Here is a 10,986-nt window from a genome sequence, read left to right on the forward strand (position 1 = left end):
TTTTGCAAATTTGAAAGAAGTCCCTCCGTATGTTTTCTGTCTATTTTTGCAACGTCTATTAGTGCCACATCATCATTTTTTTCAAGTCACCTTAAAATAATATATTTTTATTTTAGTAAAAAACTAAAGTCTAAAAAATGAAACCTAAAAATGAAATATTTTTTTAAAAAAAGGTCAGGCAATGGGCACCCCCACCATTGCCCACCCCCACCGGTGGGGGTGCCCCATTGTGGGTCGCTTGTGAGCCACCCCACCTGTCAACGCCACCACAAATTGGCTTTGGCAGCTAGTTTGGTAAAGCCCATGTTTGCTCCAACAACTTCATCATTCATCAACTTGTTCCTCACTGGCGCGCTAAAATCGTCTCCCGATTTGTATATATGAGAACAATCAAAATATAATTTTTCCCCAAGATTTCAACTAAAACCCTGGAAGATTCCAATCGCTACGCAGCTTTGTGATTGAATTTAGAAATGGAAAGGGGATTATTATTGATAACACTCCACTAAAGGTACGAGCTCACCTGTACACCAAGTGTTTGATCAAATATCTAAATAAATTGCCCCTAAACTCATTGGAGCTCAAGTCAAAACTGATAATCAAAATTTCACATGATCGATTTCAGGTAGAATTGCACTAGAGAAACCCAGTAATGAGGCGTGGTGGTCATCGTGGGCTTTGGTCCTAGTCCATGTGTGGCTGGTCCAGGTTGGGATACATTGGTTCAGGTCTAATGTGGTGTAGGTTGCAGGTGTTGGGTTTGGTTGGTAGTGGTGTTGTCAGGATTTCGTGTCTCTTGATCAATCCTACTCTCCACTACACAACAACATATCTAGCATGTCTTCCTTTTCTGTTGCAGCTCTAATCTCATCCCGTAATAATGGACAAATTGGAAGCTTTAGCCTTGGCCACAGAGAAACCCAGGAATGATTTCAATCTCAGTAAAGACTAACGGTGCAACACTTTGATGCTCCCTTCCGGATAATGAGTTCCCCATAAGCAAAAGTGTTGGGGATAAATTAACCCCGAGGACACGTTGAAACATCTCGGTGCTACATCTCGGATATTTGTTACGACCCAGTAGAAGAAGATCGTCTAGGTATGATGACACATCGGTCCTATTGAACTCAGTAATGATAATAAATATCCCGAGATCTCCTAGTCCGATCGGAGCGAACATATCTCAGATATTTATGCCTCGTAAGAAGTTTTCATCACAACCCGGTATAAAAAGATTACCTTGGTATGGTAATACCTCGGACTTTCTACAACCCTGTTACGATGTGATGATATTCCGAGATCTTCTAGTCCGATCGGAGCGAACATGTCTCGGATATCATCACCTCGGGGGTTGGTCAAAGTATACTACAATTGTCTTAGAGTAAGATAATGCCAGTATCCCGGAAGACCAGGGATAAGCCTCTATCCCATAATCAACAGGATAAGACTGCTAATAACGTGGAATTAAGATTGAAGAGGCAGGAGTGCTATCCAATTTGAACTCTGTCGCCTTATTCAAATTCCTGAAGATAAGGTTAAGATTCGAACAAACTAGGATTCAAACTCCTAGTTCAATTGGGCTTCAAGAATCCCAGTAGAACTGCAACTACAAGCCTATAAATAAGACCACTACGCCAGGTATTAAAGAGATATTCTCTGAGCTTTTAAGATTACAGATATTCTCCAGAAAATTCCCCGAGTAGTCGTTTGTTATTTTGCAAGGATCGAGGTAGTTCTATTAAGGGATGAGGCGAATCACCAGGCGATACGTCACCATACCGGAAACTGTACCAACAAGAAGCTTGCTCAACCTAGGAGTGAGAATAGATTTGACGATGATACATGTCTGGTGGGATGCTCCCACTGTGATTTATTTTATTTTTTTCCTTTTTAGATTGTATTTTTAAAATTTATTTTTTATATTTTAATTTATAACACAATACCATATATTATTTGAAGGTGATGTAGTAAAAATAATGATGTGGTACTATTGGATGTTGCAAAAATGGACGGAATGACCTCTTTCTTGCAAAAAAAAAAAATTAAGAAGTGAAAATTTATTTTTAAAAAGGTGATAGAGTAATTTCAAATCGCGCATTGATTCAAGAATTTATGAAACATTTACATTATATTATATTTAAGCATAAATTAAGTAACAAAAAAAATATGATTTTTTTTTTTTGGAATAATAACAATATATATAAAGCAACAATAATTTTTTCTTTGAAAATGATTTTTTTTTTTTGAATGCTTCTTATTGTTCTTTTATATATATAAACAGTTTAGATAGTGGCCTTGTTTGACAAAGGTATGTCATGGACAGAGTAATGCTTAAGTACTATTTATGCACTTTTTCTCACTTTTTCATATTTTTCAATAACAATCAACATCAGAACATTCTCACATTTTTCACTTTTCATACCACATCAATAACAATCAACCTTTTTTTTTTTTTTTGGGGGGGGGGTGAAAAATGGTTCAACTCCCCTCATTTTCCTGAAAATTTGCATTTACTATGGGTTTTTGTCTTTTTACATGTCGTTTTCCTTTTTTCTTTCTTTATAATAAGTTGTACAGTAAAACTATTGTACCTTAAAGGCTTATACAAAGGAATTTTGGCAATAATGTGGCTCATGTAGCTATTAAAAATCGCCTCAAATTTGTTATTTGCCTGTTTGCATTGGTTAGGGCTGAATTTTCAGCCTCCGACTCAAAGAAGACAGATATTGTATCCACGATAGCGGAATATGGGTAGGTAAAGGTTGATGATATCCACCACCTCCTCCTACCCATATATGTATAAACATATAAAAGTTCATCTAATAAAATGTCGGCCTTTTGGGATTTAATCCCAAAAAATGGATTAAGCTTATCTAAAAAAATTCATAAGAGGATTAAGCTTATCTACTCTTCTGTATAAGCATTTGCTAAACAATGCCCGTCTTTTAATCCCAATTTATGGATCAATTATAGGTAATTTTACGTGCAAAGGATCTGGCTTGTCTAAACGGCGCCTCTTTTTCTTTTAGGTTCCTCACAACATGGTTAGAGTAAATTTGCTGTTGTTAAATCTTGACCGTGAAATTGTTTTCAAGAGCGGCGCGGATGTGCTCATAGAAGCCAGACCCTTTAGAGAGTCTAGAGAAGCAAGCAAAGCAGACCTGTAGACGACTTTTATTCCGAGTTTAGTAAAAACTTTCAAAGGCCTGCAGAGTCTGCTCGCCCGCCATTTGGAGGAGAGGAATTCGTTGTTGGAAAGATTCATTTTTCAGAATCTACGCTGCTGGAGATGCCAGATCGATTGAAGTGGAAATCCCTACGAATTCAACTGCTGCATTCTGGACCGTTCGGATTCGGGGTGTGGGGAACAGCTGTACCGCATGTTGCCCCCATTAATTAATTCCGTGTTACGCAGGTCAATTCACGTGCTCCCAACCAACAGCTGTAATTGAATCATTAAATTCAGTCCATTTAATTAATGTAGATGGGGTGTTGAGAATTATAAAAGAGATATTATATGTTTACTTCTTCAATGATTTTTTTTTTAAATTAATTATTAGATATTTATAATTCACATATAAAAAATAAATTCAATAATTAATTTTTTTAAAAAATTATTATTAAAATTATATAAAAGTTATACAGAAATTAAAAACGTATCATTTTTCATTATAAAATGATTTTGATTCTTTTCTTACACACTATACGAGAACACTAGTCACTGACAATAATCTTGTTTAAAATGAAGAAAAAAGTATAAAATTAATCTAGTCGGCTTAATTTATAAATTTCTCAATGTTGTATAAAAAATTATTTAAAGATCCTTGTAGTTAAGTGAAAATAACAACTTAATTCTTGAAGACAATTTACGTCAACTAACTTAACAGAATTCGGTTGATTGCTACATCAAACACAATAAAAGTGCAAAACGTGTGCTATGAGAAAAGACGGAGATGACACATTCGTCAATTTTTCTGTCGAAAATTGATAGATTTTTACGTTAGCGACATGTCATTCCATTAAAATTGTGACACATGTCTACCATTTTTTTTTTTTAAAACTTACTTCTTTTTTATTTTGAGGCTAGCTTTTATTTATTTGTTTTATTTATTTTTAAAAAAAGGTAAGGATGGCTAAGCCACTCCTAAGACTAATTTAGGGAGTGATCAAACCACCTCTACACCAGCCGATCTGAGGTGAAAATTAACTTAAGAGAATAAATTGTTATTTTCGCCGATGACAGACATTTAAATTAATTTTTATACCATATTAACGATTTATAAATTAAGCATTTCTCCTAAAATAAAAGAAGAGTGCAAAAATCAGCAGGAACCATATCCTGCTTAATTATTTTTATTTCTGTAGCTTGTTGACCAAGAAGGGTAACCAGATCACAATAAAAAAAGACATAAGAAAATGGCATAGAAATCGTACTTAAAGCGCAAGCATGGAGAGGGTATGGAAGCTATGGTCCTCCATTTGTGGAGCTTGTGGGCGTCTTGCATAGGCCACCCTCTGGTACACTAGCCGTACAGCTCGTTCCAGTCTGGAGGTGTTGCCAAAAGCCGGCTGATCATGATGATCCGCGCCAAAGGCTATCTCACCCAACTGGAAGAAGAAGAGCATCGAAGCATGGACGACGCCTGTGTAAGTTCGAGGAACCAGCTCTGAGAAACTGAAGGAAATTTTGAGCAGAAAAGGCCATACCAAGCTGCTTGTGAAAGGGCTAACACTCTTGTGGGACTGGGATAGCAGGTTTAGCTTCGCTAATGCCACCAAATGCAACACCATGGTATCAGCCAAGGAAGCTATACATTACATATTTTCTTGCATTATTCTCTGGCTAGAGATGGAGTTCAGATTTTGGGTATATTGACTTACTACGTTTATTATAACAGTGAATGATCTCATCGCTGAAAATGACCTTCCAAAAAAAAAAATATCTCTTTCCCTTTTCTTGCACGTTTCAATTTGTCCCTAGAATGGACCAGTTTGGTAAATACTGTGTTTTTTTTTTTTGTTTTCTTTTTTTAACAGTAACAAAATATGATTGAAATGATATAAAAAAATAATAATAATAATTTTTTTTTTATGAGAAAGTGAAAAAAAATTATTTTGTAGTATTTTTTTTAAAAAAAAATTAGTAATAAAAAATAATTGATGTGATATAAAAAATAATAAAAAAAAAATAAAATATTTTGAAAAGATGGAAGGAGATGGGAGTTTACCAAACGTCGGTGGGAATATATAGAGAGGGATCAGCTAAAAATTTTTTAATGATGAAAAGATATGTTAACATTGAAGATTAAATTAATATATATAAAAAAATAAAATTAGAATTCATTTGGTATTCAAAAATAAATAAATAAAAGGAAAGAAACAAAGTAACTGTTTCTTATGCTCCGTTTGTTTCGACGTAAAATGATTTCCGTCGTAAAATGGTTTCGGTGTTTGGTAGGAGCAAAAATAATAGTTAACCGAAAAATGATTTCTGTTTAACAAAAAATGCTTAGTAAATTTCAAAAAATGATTTACGCTTTTTAAAAGCATAAATCATTTTTCGAATACGCCAGACGCATTCGACCCCTTTTAAACGACACAGTTGACCTTCATGTTCAAGCAGTCGACCATCACTGAAATCTTGCTAGTACTAAAATCCGACAACATCAGGTCAATGTCGTCGGAATCCAGCCATCTTCGCCGGAATCCGGTCAGCCCAGATTCCAGCGACCAAATTGGTCGCATTCTGGCCATCGGTAAAAGTGGCCGGAGTTCTGTTGGTCAGTGACGGAATCTCCTATTCGGTGATTTTTATATTATTTTACATTAATATTTATATGTTTTGAATAAAAATTAATTTTTATAGGTTAATATGATTGAATAAAAATATAAAAAATATTTGTGATTTTTCGTATGCGCCAAACACCGTAAAATGCTTTCGACGAAAAATATTTTTCAGAAAAATGACTCTCCTGAAACAATTTTACAACGAAAACCATTTTACGTCGAAACAAACGGAGCATTAATCTATTTTGCGTTAAAAACTTTTTTATATTGCTCCCGAAAGTTATTATTCATGTCTAATTTTTTTAAAGACAAATTTGAGTTGTTATTGATGATAGATTTGGGTTATTTAAAATTTGTGTATAAAATTGTTGGTACAGTTTCCGGTAGGGTGACGTGTTGGCTTGTGGTTTTTTGCCTTCCTTGATATTCGCTCTCCTCGTAATTTGCAAAATAATAAACGGCTCGTCGGCTCGTGGGGGTGCCGACCATACCCCCACTCTGATGCCTAAGTCAGTTCAAACTATTTATTTTCTGGAGAGTATCAATGATCTCAGAGCTTAGAGAATCTGCCTGTCAAAAATATCTAGTGTAGTGGTCTTATTTATAGGCTCACAGCTCACAGTTATAAAACTGCTAAAATACTTGGAGCATAATTTGATTAGGAGTCTGAGTCCTAGATCACATAGTCTTTAATCTTATCTTCATAGAATTTGAATTGGGTAGTAGAGTCCAAACTGGATAAGACACTACCTCTTCAGCTGATGCCATACTATTAGGTACCTTATCCCATATTTGATAAAAGTCTTATCTTAATATACTTGGGATATGTGTCTTTTTGGAAATAACGAATGGTCTTTTACTTAGGTATGATTTGGCCGGGCCGACCCGATGGGCTCGGCCCACGTGTCTTTGGAGCCAATTATTTCTCCAACAGTTACCCCCTAATTCTCTTATTTGAATTTAGAATGTAAGAGAATTAAGTACCTCAATTTTTGAATTTGGATCTTCCATAATCTGTATCTGACAATCGTTGCCTCTTTCAAAGTAATTATGGCGAATAGTGCCTCGAATCTCTGGATTGGAGTGGCGTCTGACCTGATGGATGCCAATTCAATTCTTGGACACTTGTGATCTGTCATTGTACTAATAGAAACTCCCCATAGATATCTTCTTCATAAATGCCTCTACATAATATTGTCGGTCGGGCCAAAGTTGTGACGATTATCTCCTACTCTTGGTAGGAGATGGATCAGACTGATTTAGTTGATTTCACCAAGATCGTGGTGAAATGCCACTCCGAAGCTTCTTCTCCGGTAGTGCTTCGCGGACCGCTTCCACAAAAATCTTTGTTGGCTGCTTTTGAGGCTCAGACTGGCGCTGAGGCTTTGGTTGTCCGAGACTTACAACGGCTAGGGGCTTCTGGTGGCCCGAGGTTCTGTGCTTGGCGTACCAAATCTTCTAATCTGAACACCATCTAACTTGGTCTCACTTGGTTATATTTTTTTTTTGTAAAGGTGGTATCTCCTTATGGTTTATTATAGGGGTTGTCTCCCGTAAGGTTTGTTGTAGGGGTTGTCTCCCTGTATCTTTGTCCAAGTTGCTCTTGAGAGAACTTAATCCAAGAGCTTGGCACAGCTTCGGTGATTTTCCCTTTGCAGAAGCTTTAACTTTGTTGAGCTACCCCCCATAACTTTAGTTCACGACCGCGGGCTAAGTCGTTCGAGGCGGATAGTCAAGTCCTCTTGGTATCCTGGACAATGTTGTAAAAGAGATCTTGGAGTTCGGAGTGAGTCTCGAGGCTTCAGCCTGTAAATACTTGAACTTTCCTTTTCAAATATATCTTTTATTTTTCATGTAAATTTTTTTAGTAATGAACAAAATTTCAATGGAAGTCTTGGACATTTTGACTTTCACTTTCCTTATCTTACTAGTTAACTTGAACAAACAATCGATTTGTTTGAGTTTTTTCCAAGGGAAGAATTGGTCTAATTTTTTTAAAAAATAATTTTAGGCTACCCCTAAAAATTTTGAACAAACAATCGGTTTGTTGAAAATTTTTACAAAGGAGAACAGAAAATACTATTTGCATCGAAGTGTTGAGTCTTACTTGATGATTTTTTAAAGAGGTTTTATCCTTATACCTTCCCGAAGCTTTACATCTTCTTTATCTTTTTGAATATTTCCTGAAGTTCTGTCATCCTGGAGCTTTATCTTCCTGAAGCTTTGTCATCCTGAAGCTCTGTCATCCTGAAGCTTTTCTTCCTGGATCTTTATCTTCCTGAATCTTTATCTTCCTGAAGCTTTATCATCCTGAAGCCTTATCTCCCTAGAGATCTGTCTTCCTGAAGCTCTGTCTTCCTAAAGCTCTACCTTCCTAAAGCTCTACATTCCTGTTTATCTTACTGAGCTACCCCCCATAACTTTAGTTGCGACCGCAGGCTAAGTCGTTCGAGGTGGGTAGTCAGGTCGCTGAGCTTTACCTTCCTGAAATTTTATCTTCCTGAAGCTTTATCATCCTGAAGCTTTATCATTCTGAAGCTTTACCTTTCTGAAGCTTTATCTTTCTGAAGCTTTATCTTCTTGAAGCTTTATCTTCTTGAAGCTTTACCTTCCTGACTCTTTATCTTCCTGGATTTTTCCTGAAGCTTTATCATTCTGAAGCTTTATCTTTCTGAAGTTTTACCTTCCTGAAGCTTTATCATTCTGAATCTTTCCTGAAGCTCTGTCATACTGAAGCTTTACCTTCCTAAGCTACCCCCCATAAATTTAGTTTGCGACCGCAGGCTAAGTTGTTCGAGGTGGGTAGTTAGGTCGCTGAGCTTTACCTTCCTTTGCAGCAGCTTTATCTTCCTGAATCTTTGCCTTCCTGAAGCTTTATCTTCCTGAAGCTTTATCATTCTGAATCTTTCCTGAAGCTCTGTCATACTAAAGCTTTATCTTTCTGAAGCTTTGTCATCCTGAAGCTCTGTCATCCTGAAGCTTTTCTTCCTGGATCTTTATCTTCCTGAATCTTCATCTTCCTGAAGCTTTATCATCCTGAAGCCTTATCTCCCTAGAGATCTGTCTTCCTAAAGCTATACCTTCATGTTTATCTTACTGAGCTACCCCCCATAACTTTAGTTGCGACCGCAGGCTAAGTCGCTCGAGGTGGGTAGTCAGGTTGTTGAGCTTTACCTTCCTGAAATTTTATCTTCCTGAAGCTTTATCATCCTGAAGCTTTATCATTCTGAAGCTTTACCATTCTGAAGCTTTAACTTTCTGAAGCTTTATCTTTCTGAAGCTTTATCTTCTTGAAGCTTTACCTTCCTAAAGCTTTACCTTCCTGACTCTTTATCTTCCTGAATCTTTATCTTCCTGGATCTTTCCTGGATCTATCCTGAAGCTTTATCATTCTGAAGCTTTACTTTCTGAAACTTTATCTTTCTTAAGCTTTATCTTTCTGAAGCTTTACCTTCCTGAAGCTTTATCATTCTGAATCTTTCCTGAAGTTCTGTCATACTGAAGCTTTACCTTTCTGAGCTACCCCCTATAACTTTAGTCTGCGACCGCAGGCTAAGTTGTTCGAGGTGGGTAGTTAAGTCGCTGAGCTTTACCTTCCTCTTCCTGGATCTTTCCTGAAGTTTTATCATTCTGAAGCTTTACCTTTCTGAAGCTTTATCTTTCTGAAGCTTTACCTTCCTGAAACTTTATCTTCTTGAAGCTTTATCTTCCTGAAGCTTTATCATTCTGAATCTTTCCTGAAGCTCTGTCATACTGAGCTTTACCTTCTTGAGCTACCCCCCATAACTTTAGTCTGCGACCGCAGGCTAAGTTGTTCGAGGTGGGTAGTCAGGTTGCTGAGCTTTACCTTCCTTTGCAGCAGCTTTATCTTCTTGTATCTTTGCCTTACTGAAGCTTTATCTTCTTAAAGCTTTATCATTCTGAATCTTTCTTGAAGCTCTGTCATACTGAAGCTTTACCTTCCTGAGCTACCCTCCATAACTTTAGTCTGCGACTGCAGGCTAAGTTGTTCGAGGTGGGTAGTCAGGTCGCTGAGCTTTACCTTGCTTTGCAGCAGCTTTATCTTCCTGAATCTTTGCCTTCTTGAAGCTTTATCATTCTGAATCTTTCCTTAAGCTCTGTCATACTGAAGCTTTACCTTCCTGAGCTACCCCCCATAACTTTAGTCTGCGACCGCAGGCTAAGTTGTTCGAGGTGGGTAGTCAGGTCGCTGAGCTTTACCTTCCTTTGCAGCAGCTTTATCTTCCTGAATCTTTGCCTTCCTGAAGCTTTATCATTCTGAATCTTTCCTGAAGCTTTTTCATACTGAAGCTTTACCTTCTTGTGCTACCCCCCATAACTTTAGTCTGCGACCGCAGGCTAAGTTGTTCAAAGTGGGTAGTCAGGTCGCTGAGCTTTACCTTCCTTTTGCAGCAGCTTTATCTTCCTGAATCTTTGCCTTCCTGAGTCTTTGTCATCTGAAGCTTTATCTTTTTGAAATCTCCAATCTTGCCTTGGTATCCTTTCCATAACCCTTTCGGGTCGTCCGAGGAAAGGACTCGGGCCAATTCTTAACCTTATCCCTTCGGAAACCCCCAACCGAGGGGTTTCTTCCCATTGAATCCTTTTCATGACCCCTTCAGGTTGTCCGAGGAAAGGATTTGGGCGGATTCTAATTGGGATATCCTTAGCCTTATCCCTTCGGAAACCCCCAACCAGGAGGTTTCTTCCTTTTGTATCCTTTCCAAGACCCTTTCGGGTTGTTCGAGGAAAGGATTCGGGCGGATTCTTTTCTAGATATCCTTAGCTTTATCCCTTCGGAACCCCCCAACCGAGGGGTTTCTTCCCTTTGTATCCTTTCCATGACCCTTTCGGGTTGTCCGAGGAAAGGAATCGGGCGGATTCTAATCCTCATCCCTTCGGAAACCCCCAACCGAGGGGTTTCTTCCCATTGAATCCTTTCCATTACCCTTTCGGGTTGTCCGAGGAAAGGATTCGGACGGATTCTTCCTCGAGCATCCCCACCATAACTCTTTCGAGTCATTCGAGGGGGGGAGTCGGGTGGATGTTGATGTAGCTTGATCATCTTTGAAGAAGTTTGATGAAGAAGTGCTTTTAGTTTGTTCCGAACTGCTGCTTTATTCTTAGCAGAGATCAATCAATACCTGGGGACTGTCTGTTCTTCCTTGCTCTCGGTGTTGGACTAACTGAGAGACTTTC

General features: G+C 37.7%; 1 long non-coding RNA gene across 1 annotated transcript; it reads left to right on the top strand.

Moving 5' to 3' along the window:
* The first annotated feature begins 384 nt into the window (after nucleotides 1-384).
* LOC133853745 (uncharacterized) lies at nucleotides 385-1,958 on the top strand. The gene is made up of 2 exons (XR_009896728.1): nucleotides 385-511; nucleotides 626-1,958. It is a non-coding gene; the product is annotated as an uncharacterized LOC133853745 (long non-coding RNA).
* The last annotated feature ends 9,028 nt before the right edge of the window (nucleotides 1,959-10,986 follow it).

This window comes from Alnus glutinosa, chromosome 13 (genome assembly GCF_958979055.1).
Source record: "Alnus glutinosa chromosome 13, dhAlnGlut1.1, whole genome shotgun sequence".
NCBI lineage: Eukaryota > Viridiplantae > Streptophyta > Magnoliopsida > Fagales > Betulaceae > Alnus > Alnus glutinosa.